At 40.5% G+C, this 12,455-nt stretch overlaps 1 protein-coding gene across 7 annotated transcripts in view; it reads right to left on the bottom strand.

The window, feature by feature from the left end:
* Window positions 1–6,375, bottom strand: part of USP54 (ubiquitin specific peptidase 54) — a 90,962-nt gene extending 84,587 nt beyond the window's left edge. For all 7 annotated transcript variants that reach the window (XR_001920208.2, XM_008924301.3, XM_018069033.2 and 4 more), the window contains exon 1: window positions 6,286–6,375. The gene's annotated coding sequence lies outside the window, so the exon portion shown is untranslated. The remainder of the gene's footprint in view (window positions 1–6,285) is intronic.
* Between the last annotated feature and the right edge of the window lie 6,080 nt (window positions 6,376–12,455).

Here is a 12,455-nt window from a genome sequence, read left to right as displayed (position 1 = left end):
AATGCCTTTTTTAACATACTTCAAAAGTATTTACCTAAACTCCCCAGATATCATCTATTACAAGGACTGCACAGATTGTTGTGCATAAAAATGTCCATAATAGACATCAGAGGGAGTGCTGCAGTTTACTGTCACAAGGTTTATGAAGTTTTGTTGTCTATTTATTAGTGTGCCTCAGATGCAGTATATTGGAAAAGTTTTAAGGAACAGGCAGAGTACATAATCATCACTTTTTTTTCCCCTCCCTTTCCCCCACCATGACCTATTTTCTTGAATAACATGCAGACCTAGTGAGGACATTAACCTGTTTCCATGTCACAGTAACAGCTCATGTACCCATGTGCTGAGATGCATTAGCTGTTGTTTATTGATCCATTTATAAGTTCATTCTACTGGGAATACAAGCTGGAGGATTAGAAAGTCTTTTGCTATCCTCTGCTTTGTGACACACTTCACTGATTAACTATTTCCCAGAATACATTTATTTTCATGTTTTGTGGAAATACAGAAGATTCCTCCTCTTACATATTTTTGGTCCATTCATCATTTTCAAAATTCAAAATGTAATAAATCATAACATTTCTTAAAAATGGAACCATAAGAACTACATGCATCAAACATTATTTACTACAAATACTGATTTACATTTACCAAGTATTAGAAATAAACAAGCTAGCTGTTCTAAGTGTGTAAAATGCCAAAACAAGTTTCATGCAGATAAGAAAAAAAAAGAAAAAAGGCTAATTTCCCCTCAATTCCCTGTAGGCTTCTCACATGAGTACTGTTCCCCCCCACTCACACAATATACAGTGTGTACTTCTGCATAAATTTTGTGAGCCACACTGTACAATGAAAAGAGGATTCTAGTCAAGACACTAATGTGATAACTCTTTATTACAGTTCATCCTACCTACTTCTACCTTTGAACCAGCAATTACTTTCTGCTTATTTGCAGTGTGCATACCCAAACACCCACTTTTGTTCCAGTGTTCATACCATTTAGTAAGCTTGATTACATTCTAAAAATAGTTATCTACAATAAACTCACATTCACTGGTTCTATTTAAACAGAATGGGAAAGCAGCTGAGGCTTAACTGTCTGAATTTTCAGTGCTGTGACAGACAAAAGGGGAAAGTAATTCCAAAAGCCAGGCTTCTAGCCTTCAAATTCAAGGGCTGCATGCTTGATCAAATGCACACATCAAATCAATTATGGTAGAATGTAACAAGCCAGAGCTTATTGCAAAATAATTAAAAGATCACCAGGGTTCATGTCCTCTCACACTTCTACAGACAACCACAATTCAGTGAAGTCTTATCTGCATTAAAAAAGAAAAAAAACACGACAAAAAAATGGCACAGTTTCAGGTCTGGAAAGATATTCAAAAGAAGGAAACATTCACAATGAGGTTTAAAAGCCTGATTTCTCCAATTCTCAAAAACCCTCAAGAATTCAGACATTTTGTTTTCAATGACAGAACCTCTGGAAGATGAGTGCAGTGCCATCAAAGGAGCAGGGAAAAAAAAATGACAAAACAGATATGGATCACATCCCGTATACCAGAAATGCTACGCAAAAAAGGAAAATACTGCTCCAAGAGATATGCTCTGACTGGAAAAGGGGGACAAAACAAATGGGATACATCAAACAGCATGATCATATGCATTAGTAACTAGGCAGCAAATTATTTTTATTGCCCACAGAAGCATCTGATCAAAATGAGTATCCTTGCAACACCTTTTGAAGCAGTTGGTCAGGCAGAGGAAAAAGACCTAATTTTCTCTCATAATGAAGGGAAAGTAGGAAAATTCACCTCTTTATATTAGATTTGGCAGCAAGTCAATCAGTACAGACACAGCAGTGTCTGTTGTTACAGAGTAGAATGAGATTAGGGATTGGAGAAGAGGGGATAAGGAGATAAAAAGACAATCCAAATGCATACAAATGTTAATTTTATTATTTCTGTAGCTCACAGAAACTATGGCTTGCGGACAGTAACTTGTTTTAACAGCTTTCTAAACCGAGAATCACTTGGTGAAGCATTTACACTTGTTGACCTCATCCTGTTCAGTAGGTTGCCTAGGAACATCTTACCTCCGAATGAATGGGAAAATAGCTCAGGAGCTCCCGTACGCACCACTGCAAATATTTTTTTGAATCTATTTTATGAAATCTATGCAAATGATTTTCCATTATGCTTTTCTACAGCATTAAAAGATACTCAATGAAGAACAAAGTAGACATGTAATAATGATAATATATTCTGAAAAGGCTTTCATAGATAAATACAAACCTGGAAACAACATGCAGAAGTGTTGGTGGAATGACTCAGCTCCTAATGATATTTCATTTAAGTTCATTTTCTTAGCAGCAGCCTGATGTTTATTAATAACTCCCAGTATGCTGCTTAGAGCTGTAGATTCATTTTCCTGTTAATGGTAGCAAAAGGTTCTTTGTTAATGGTTTTATGATAATGCTGGGGTTTGCCATATGGTTGGATTTGTATGAGGGTTTCTCATGAAAAGCCAGAGAGTGTAAGAAATTGTTGCTATATTTAACTGCAGTGTCCTCACACGCACAACAGGCAACTGGAATGGACACTGTTCTAATATTTACAAGTGCAAAACAATGCTCAGTATTTACTGCATGTTCTGTTTAAGAGGACTACAGGGAGTTTAAACAAGAGAACATATGGATAGATCAGAGGATTCGTAATGCAATAGTGAGCTTTTCACCTTTAGGTCATTGGTTCAAACCTAAACTGGTTGGTAATGAAGGTGAGCTATTATCATCTGACAACACTGGCCCTCGCAAATTGATTTGTCAGGCTCAGTCCAGTTCCCATCGAGCTCAAAATTCAACATTACAATTTGCATTTCTGAAAACAACTTCACCCCAGGAATGTAACAAAAAACTGAACAAACAGAAACAATCTCTTCCTCCTCAGGCACCATCTCCAGACCAGGGTCTCGGGAGAGTGCCAGAGGAACAGTGAAAGTTACACCACTAGAAGCACAACACATCATTCTGTGGATAAAGGTTACTTATGACTCTCAGATACCCAGCTGTAATTTCCTCTGTACCAGTACAAAGCTTTCAGGAGTTATATTAATAAAGAAAGAAGAAAAGAAAGAAGAGACACCAATATGAAGGTTTTAAAGCTCAAATTTCATAGTGCTGCTTAAAGATCTCTTTGGATATCTTGTTGAAAGATGCTTTTCTTAAGGCTGAACGTTTTGAAGACAATAGCCACAGTATTCTATAAAAGAAATATCAAATTTAATTTCTGTTTCCAAAATTTCCATTTATAGCCAAAATGTTTAAACAAAATTTGTAGGAGCAAGAATTGTATTTCCTGCAGATAGATTTAATTCAGAAACAGATTTATTTATAAATTATTATGAATGATACTAGAGAAATCATATTTTTAAAGTATTTCTTCAAAATTATTAGACATGGATTGAATCATAATGGTATGTAATTTTCCACATGCCTTCATAATTTGAACATAAAGCCTCAAAACCATGTCTAGCCCTTTCCCTTGCTTCTTAATAGTTTGGGAGCAATCACATTAAGTACTCAACAGGTACCACCGTTCTCCATTTTACTCCAGGTTTGAACAGAGAGTAGCACAGCCAAGTCATCCTCTGGGCTGGCCAAACACAGACCCATCTCCCATAGACAGTGGCCGGTGAGATGCACCCAAACCCAACTTCTCTAGGTCACAGAACAGGAAACCCCATGCATCAAGTGACATAACAGAAAAAAAAAGAAGGAATGAACTGGACACTAAACTTGCATGTCAAGAGACACAACAAGAAACCAACTACATTGTGTCACTTGTCTTAGAAAGTGTCTAGACTACACCAGGAGAGGGTTCCTCTGAGCAGTCTCACAGAGTGGAAGCCAAGGGAAAGGGGCTGCCTACAGATGAAGGCAGAATCTTAAGGCCTGGGGATTGCCTACTGCTTGACTTGCAGTTGACAGGACCAGTAGAGAGACTCATGCAAGTCAATCCAAATTCTTTGACAGTCAGTAATAAGATTTCTTGCTGCTCCCCTCTGCCATCAAGCATTGCATATCTGTGCTAGGGAATGACCTGCAGTGACAGAAATATAGGATAACTTTAGAATTCTGACTGCAGCCACTATTGACAAAAATAAATTAAAGAGCAAAGTTTAGACAAAGAAAAGAAGCAAAATATTTCAGAGAACAACTTAAACTGTTTGATTAAATGTGAGTGGAACATATGTTAGAAAACCAAAGGATGTGCAAGGTACTTAGATTTCAAAAGGCTGAAGGAGAAAAAATGATAGACTAATAAGTTATACAGGCATGTTTATTATAAGACACTTACTGGTTCTGAAGTTAGGTAAGCAGATTTAAAAAAAAAACCAATAGCTGTGACTTTTTATTATGCTTTCATCCTCTTATCTCAGTTTCCTTTTTATATCATCTGCATTTTGCACAGTTCCACCAAAAACTGTTCTGGCCAGCTACGACTGTTCTTTATACGGGTATGTTTATAGAGCACTCCAACACTGAGCTTCTCGAGGTAACAAACTTTTTGAAACTCCACAAACTGGGAAATAAGCACACTTCCTCTTCTATGTACTCTCCATGAAAACTAGAAGCCTAAGAAGGCTTAATGCCTAATAACATCTCCAAGACTGGATAGAGAAGGATTTAAATTCCCATTATCCTTTTTAACGAACTTGTGACTACATTCTCAAAATAGACTGTTAACCCAGAAATGAAAGAACTGACATATTTTTTACCTGCAATGCCTGAAAGAAATTAAATGCTTTTACAGCTATTACTAGCATAAAAAACCCTCCAATCTCTAAATTCTCTGGGATAACTGTAAGTAAGTTTGTCTGTATTGGACAAATCAAGCACACCCTTATTCCTCCATCCCACCTCAGGAACATTGTGGCAAAAGGCTTCCAAAGTGACATCACTCAGGTGAGGGGGAAACAAACAGGCAAAAAAAAAAAGCTCCTATTTAATTAAGTCCCATTGATATGCAGCATGCTTGATTAGATATAGTCTTGATTAGGCAGTAGAACAGAACTTAAAGAGTATCCTATCTAATTAAATTGTCACTATTTCTACCGCTTCCTACATGAGAACATATTTCAGCAGGCTGATTTAAGTATTTTTTAGCCCATAATACTTTTTTGGTAATTATTTTTAAAAGCTGTCATATTCAAGATATGTGTTGCCTCACCAGTTCTCAGCACAGCAGTACTTTCTTTCCCTCTGGAAACAAACATAAGACTATTTATGTAGCTATTGTTTTCCAAAATTGCTATTCAATGTCAAGTATGTTGGAGGACAATACCTTTCAGCCGTAGATTTTTTTTTCCAAGTCTGAAGAGTCTCTAAGCACTAGCTTAGAGAGGTTTATTTTCGGTACATTCGTCTGTCTTTCAAACTGCATGAGAAATACACAACTACTTTCCCTCCCTTTTCACATGCATATTTTTTCCACGATTAAAACACTCAGAATTTGTTCTGAAATCTGAAAAGCTCTTCAAATTCTTTTCACACACACAGTCAGCCACTCCAATACACACAAGTTCACGTAGCTGGAAGACCAGAAAGCCATTATGCCTGCAACTTTTCAAAAGGAGAAGGTGTATATTGTCATGCTTTCTACCTATGGCTGTAATCCTCACGACTGTCCACTCATAATCCTTCTACTGAACGAATGGTTTCAAGCGAAATCAGATCCTGGAAAATTAAACAGCCTCTGTTTTCTTTTAAGGGAGAGAAAAGAAAAAAAAAAAGCACATGTTTTTGCCTACCTTAGACCGACATAGTGAGTTAAATACTGAGCAGCTCCTTCTAACCGACAGCTCCTATGCAAGTTTAACTTTTGACGGCAACCGATCACACCTGAATTATTAACCAAGATAATGCAAAGCCCCTGATATTCGTTTCAAAAATCCCTCCTTAGCCTCCAGTACTCTCTTTCTCTCGTACCTGCCATCCCTTTCCTCCTCTCCAGCTTGACCAGCCGCGGGCGTGCAGGCAGGAGGGCCCCTGGCTCGCGGTCCGCAGGGTCGGGCCCGGCCGGCCGGCCCGGCACCGGACCCCGCCGCGGCCCGGTCGCCGTACGGGCTGCGGCCGCTGCACAGGGCAGGGGTCGCCACCGGCGGGGCTCCGGGCACAGGGAACACGCCGCCGGAGAACGGCTGGATCTGGCCGTGGTTTCTCCCGAGGGGGCGGCGCGGGAGGAGAGGAATGCCGAGCGTTCCCGGGAGCGGTTCAATCCCTACCTGTCCCCGCGCGCGGTCCCGCCGGGCGCGCTCATCCCCCGCTGCCATAGCTACGGGCAGCCGCGCCGCGCGCCTCTCGCGAGAGCCACCATCTTCCCGCGAGAGGCGCGGCTCGCGCCCGCGGGCCGCCTCCTCTGGTGAGGGGGCTGAGGAAGCCCCGGGCAGCGCCGGGAGGGGGCGCCGGAGCCGCCGCGGGCAAATGGCGGTGTTGGCCCGAAAATAAAGTGGGTGTCCTTTCCCGTATCAGTGCTAACAACTGCACGGCGTGGGCAGTGATAGCTGAGAGGTGCAGCTGGAGCCAGAGGACACACTCAGACCCGTCCCTGTCTAGCAGAAGTTTGTTTGTAGTTGATGTGAGCTGGGTTTGCTCACAGGTTAGAGCCCAAACATTGTGTGTTCGGCACCACGCATACTTAAGGTGAGAATTAGACCATCTCAGGGTCTGGGAAAATTGGAGTAAGGTCTTCTAGAAATTTGTATTTTGATTTTCTGAATCCTAGGTAACATGTAAAATCAATATTAAACTCGCATTCCCTGAACTGCGTCAGCTGCAGCATTGCAGTCTGTCACCAGTGCAAACTGCTGGTAATACTAGCTCTGGTGTAAGAGTATTCTTGGTGGTATCCAAGAAACACATTTCAAGCCCACTGAAATAAATGGATCCTTTCCTATGAATTCAGGATCGTGCACAGACAGAGTGTCTGCAGGGACCTCCATTTCCATGAGGAGTTGGTATCTCTGTGCTACCTGGGTAAAAATATTAATTACTACTCAAACTGAAACATGAAGGCATGAGAGCTAATACATTTTCTTTTCTGCCCTTGTATTTTCAGTGTTCCCAACATCTGAGAGAGACAGCTTTTGTAATAATCCCTAGAGAAGTGCCACCACCTCGGTAAGTGTGCAGGAAGTTCTTTTTATTCAGTTATTGAGTCCATTTTTACACAAGAGAAGTGAGTGAGTTGATGCATAATGTTCTGTATATAAAAGATGTATTCTGTATGCCAGAATTACCAGCTTCTGATAATTCAGGTATCCTGCCAGTGGTGTACCAGATGCATAAAGTATGCCTGGGGTTCTGGGACTGTCCTTTGTGCTGCCTTTGAGCTGTCCTTTGAGCAAACACTCAAAGCATTCTCTTTGTATATACCCGTGTCTGCAGTACTGTTCGTGCTGCTGCTGTTAATATGGCACTTCTGACACCGCTAAAATAATACAAATAAAAGTGTATGCATTTGGAAGAATACTTGTTTACTTGTTGTGATTTCCCATCCCATTTCAGTCTTTTGATTCGGGAGTCAAGCCAACCATACTGGAAGAGAGAGCAAATGAGAAAGGCCTCAAGCCTCTCTTAGGGACCAAAGATAATTAAGAGAAACATTTAGAGATAGTATATATAATGAAGCCCTGAATACATGCTAGCTTCAGGCCCATGACAGTATGGCTGTTTTTATAATAGAATATGGAAGTAATTACAGATCTGAGCTGGGCACTGTGGAGTTGGACTGAAGCACTCTTCGGTGTAATTGAATTTGTATAGCATCTGTGAGCAGGGGAGGTCCTGTGCCACAAGGCCCATAGGGTGTCCTTAGGCTGGCCAGCAGAAAGTTTCTCATTTGTTTGTCCCTCCTTCCAGGGGTGACTTTGTTTTCCCCGCAGTGAACGATGTATAATGAGGTTGTTGCTTAAAGCAGGAACTTCTCCTGGTCAGAATGGGAAGTCTGCAGAGTCCTTATTTACCCTTTTGTGTAGAGGGATGTTTTGGAGCACAAATGCAGCATTGCTTAGTGGCTGGCCTTTTCCACTGCATTTGGTGTCTTCCTTGTATGTTTTTTTTTCCTCCCTAGCTACAAATGCAGGGACTTGGAGTAAAACAGTGGTGCTGCCCTTGGCTCATGTCTGAGCCTGGGAGGAGTTGAGACCATTGTCAGCCTTCTGTTGTAAGGTTGTGTCGTCCCTGTCTGAATTTCCAGAAAATAATTGTTCCAGTAAGCCTTGTTACAATAACCATGAAGAATAACTATTTTGCTTTGGCATCTCAAGAAGAACTTATAACCATAAATTAATCTCACCTTATACATTTATTTGTTCATGGTGGATTTTTTGAAAGGCAAATGTTTATTATCACTATAACTTCTTCTAATTTTTTTTAGAGGGTGGTGGTCCTTGTCTACAAATTTATGTCCCTGAAAATACATCAGATAAAATTTTCTTTAAATGAAAAACAGACTTTTAAAAGTAAAATGCTTTGCACAAAACATTTTGTGTTTCTTTTATTGTTAATCAAAAGATCAAAACAAACAAAGGAACCTGCAGGTTTTCTTAAAAAATACTTGGAAAATATGCATTAAAACTTTTGATATAAATAATATTTCTAAAAAGTATAATTGAAAATCAAAGAAAGAGTTTCTATTTGAGAATTAGTTTGTTAAGCCGACTGAAGTTTAGGTTACATTTTAAGAGCACTGCTTCAGAGTGGTTTATGTAGTTCTCTTCCCTTTACTGCATGTGTTAGTTAACACAATATATATCTGATAAAGTACTTGCACTCATTAATGTTTCCTGTAAGCTGTACTGCAAGCAGAGGATGATCATCAGAGAGAAGATGACACTTACTGTGTGTTAAATACTTAGAGAGCAAGAGGTACAGCATAAAGGCACTGCTAATTAATTACATTAACTGAAGAGACTTTTACTAGTAGATATATGATTATAATTAATAAAATTAATAATGTTTCAAATCCCACATACTCATCAGTTCACGAAAGTTGTAGGGTTCCACAAAATGTGTGCAATCTTGCTTCTGTGTCTGCCTGCAAATTCTTCTTGGTTATCTGTAGCCCTGTTCAAGCCCTGTTGCCTTTCCAAGCTAGGAAAGGCAATTTGTCTAAACTAGTTAGTAACCTGCAGTTTGCTCATAGATGAGATTGCATATAAATGTATTAATGTGCTGTGAGCCAGCAGGATGGCTTGCAAACTTTTCTAATATTCAATCAAGAGAGACTAATGTATGTGCTGCTGATGGGCAGCAGTAGGCTCTGGAAGTTGCCAGAGCAGTGTTAACAGCAGCTTGTTGAGCCAAAGGGCAGTCCTTTGAAAGTGGGATGTCTTCCAGATGATCATATCTGTGGCAGTCTTCTATGGAAGAGAATATGTATTTTGCAGAGCAGTTAGTTAGGAAAAAACCCTCAGTGCAGTGAATATTCAAGCCTTGTGCCACAAGTCTGCGCTTCCCACGGAGGGATGGCCAAGTGCAGGCCTCTGCTCCATAACAGAGAGATCATGTTCAAGCTCTTGGCTGTCTGGTGCCTGCCATCTTGTGTAAAAGAAATGAATGCATTTTATGTATTCACAGTATGATTTTATAAAAAAGTCAGAAAGACAAAGCCCATATTCTCCTAAGAGCCTGAAACTATTCCAGATTTTATTTCCGAGAGACTAGGTCTGATGACAAAGCCATCTCTTCTAAATGATCTATCAATAACAACATAAAACATAATTCCCAGATGTTATTTGCATGAATTATTCCGTCATCATCACTTAATGGCAAGTTGGTCGCATGAGAGAGGCAATTATGAGATGCAACCCCTTTGATTAGGGAATATATTGCAGTTAAATGGAAGATTTTCTGCAAAACACAGAGAAGCATACTAACTGTGCTACTACTTGCTGAATATTTATGCCATCAGCTGTAACTTCAGGCTAGTTTTAAAAGCATACAAGTCTGTATTTATGGATAGTGTTGCTGAGATTTTGTTAGGCACCTTTCTTTTACTTTAAAAAGTGGGCACTATTTTTTAATTCGTTTTCAGCCTGGCTTGGATTCTTTATCATACAAGTCATCTTCATGAGAGACACATTTCAAAGCTTGGAAACTGTAAAATGATATTCCTCAAAATGACACTGTAAATAACTAAAAATGTGAGAAATTTTTGTTCTGAATGAAAGATCTGAATGCCACAAAATCCTGTCTAATCTGTTTTTCATGGGTCAGCCCCTCTCTATTAAATGGATTTTTAGCTGCTGTTCAATGGAGTATAAGCTTAGTATCCACTATATCCTCTATGAGGGAATTGTAGCCTGCCTTTTCAAGAGGATGGGCTCAACAGTTTGTGCTTTTTTATCTCTAACTGTGATGATTCTGCCTAAAAGCAGATGACTGACTTTCCATTCTGTAGCTTCTACTATGTGGAGGAAAATCCACTGTAATTAAATCTTATAAAATCCTCTAATTTCCAATATAAACATTTCTCTGACACAGGCGATTCCCCTGAGTCTGCCTCATAGCCCAAGGAAAACAAAGAGCTGGAGTGGTTTCTTGCTTCCTCTTAAATATTTGATCTTTTTGGACAAACTTCTGCCCTGATAACAGTAGCTTCAAGCCTTACTCAAATTAATTATTTTTGAGACAGAATTTAGATTACTGATTTTTTCTCACTTGTAATGTTACTTTGAATAATGACTAAACTAGCATGTAATTTAAGCTGTGTAAACAGCAAGACAATAGTTGTTTGAATTGTTCTATGGCATGTAGCATTATATTTCTCATTTTGTGTTAGAAACAAAAGCACATAAATCCTGCTTGACAGGATTTGAGATTGAAACTGTATTGGCAAAAGAAGAGCTATATGCCTCATTAAGCAAATTTCCAAAACTGAAGCATCCTCTTAGCTTACAAGTATGAATTATAGCAACATTACTAATAACTTGCAGTGATACAATACTAATTCCAAGGACATTGCAGCTTTTTGTGCCCGTTTAGGGTTTGGGATAATTAAGTATGTAGACAAAAACTCTTATCCAACAGTACATTATGAACCAGAGAAAGCTCTGGGTATTTACCCAGTCCTCTACGTACTTGCAGGATTTTGCTGCCTTTCTTGTACATTAGAGCTTTGAAACAACACCACCAGAGAGCATTGTGCTATTTCTGCATAGTATTCCTTACCTTTCCCTGCATATTTAAGGACCTATTTTATTCAATCTTTTTTTTTCTGTGATAAAACAAACCTCAAATGGGGGTCGTGATTCTACTGGAATTCCCAAACATTTTGCTGTCGTTGTCCTGTGTGCACCAACGACCCTTAGTTGCCCTGACCAACCTCATCTGAGACCTTCACGCCACTTATGGCTGAGAAATCCCATTTAAGCTCAGACCTGGGCCTAGGGTCCTTGTCTAAGCAATGTTGTAGGGAGGGGTGCTGACCTGCACTCTTGTCTCCTGGGTGGACCTGAGATCTGTGCTGGAACTAGCTTGTCTTGTAGATGGACTTTGGACCCAGACTGTAGCTTGGGTCCAGTCCAAGCTGTGATTCATAGAACCACAGAATTGTTAAAGTTGGAAAAATCCTCTATGATCATCAAGTCCAACTGTGAACCCAGCACCACCACATGTTAACCATTAAACCATGTCCTCAAGTGCCATATCCACATGGTCTGTGATCATTTCCAGGGATGGTGACTCCACCACTTCCCTGGGCAGCCTATTTCAGTGCTTGACAACACTTACAGTGAAGTTTTTCCTAATATCTAATCTAAACGTCCCTTGACGCTTGTTACCTCTCGTCCTGTCACTTGTTACCTGCGAGAAGAGACTGGCCCCCACCTCTCTAAAACCTCCTTTCAGGTAGCTGTAGAGAGCCTCCTTTTCTCCAGGCTAAACACACCCAGCTCCCTCAGCCATTTCTCATAAGACTTGTGCTCCAGACTCTTCACCAGTTTTGTTGCCCTTCTCTGGACACCCTCCAGCACCTCAATGTCCTTCTTCTAGTGAGGGGCCCTGAACTGAACACAGGATTTGAGGTGAGGCCTCAACAGTGCTGAGTACAGGGGGATGGTCACTTCCCTAGTCCTACTGGACACACTATTTCTTGTGCATTGGCCTTCTTGCCCACCCGGGCATGCGCTGGCTCATGTTCAGCCACCGTTGATCAGCACCCCCACGTCCTTTTCCACTGGGCAGCTTTCCAGCCACTCTTCCCCCAGTCTGTGGTGCTGCATGGGGTTGTTGTCACCCAAGTGCAGGACCCAGTGCTTGTCTCCTGACCACACTCCCTGTATGACCCCCTTGCCTGATTGATTCATCCCCTCACCATGCCTGGGAAGATGGATGGATCCTGTCCCCAGCACTCTGCTTTGACCGCCACGCTCAGCTTTTGTGCTGGGTTTGT

Source organism: Manacus vitellinus, unplaced genomic scaffold (assembly GCF_001715985.3).
Source record: "Manacus vitellinus isolate BGI_N305 unplaced genomic scaffold, ASM171598v3 scaffold_15_pilon, whole genome shotgun sequence".
In the NCBI taxonomy this organism is placed as follows: Eukaryota; Metazoa; Chordata; class Aves; order Passeriformes; family Pipridae; genus Manacus; species Manacus vitellinus.
The sequence above is the reverse complement of the archived record's forward strand: the minus strand, read 5'-3'. Positions and strand labels throughout refer to the sequence as shown.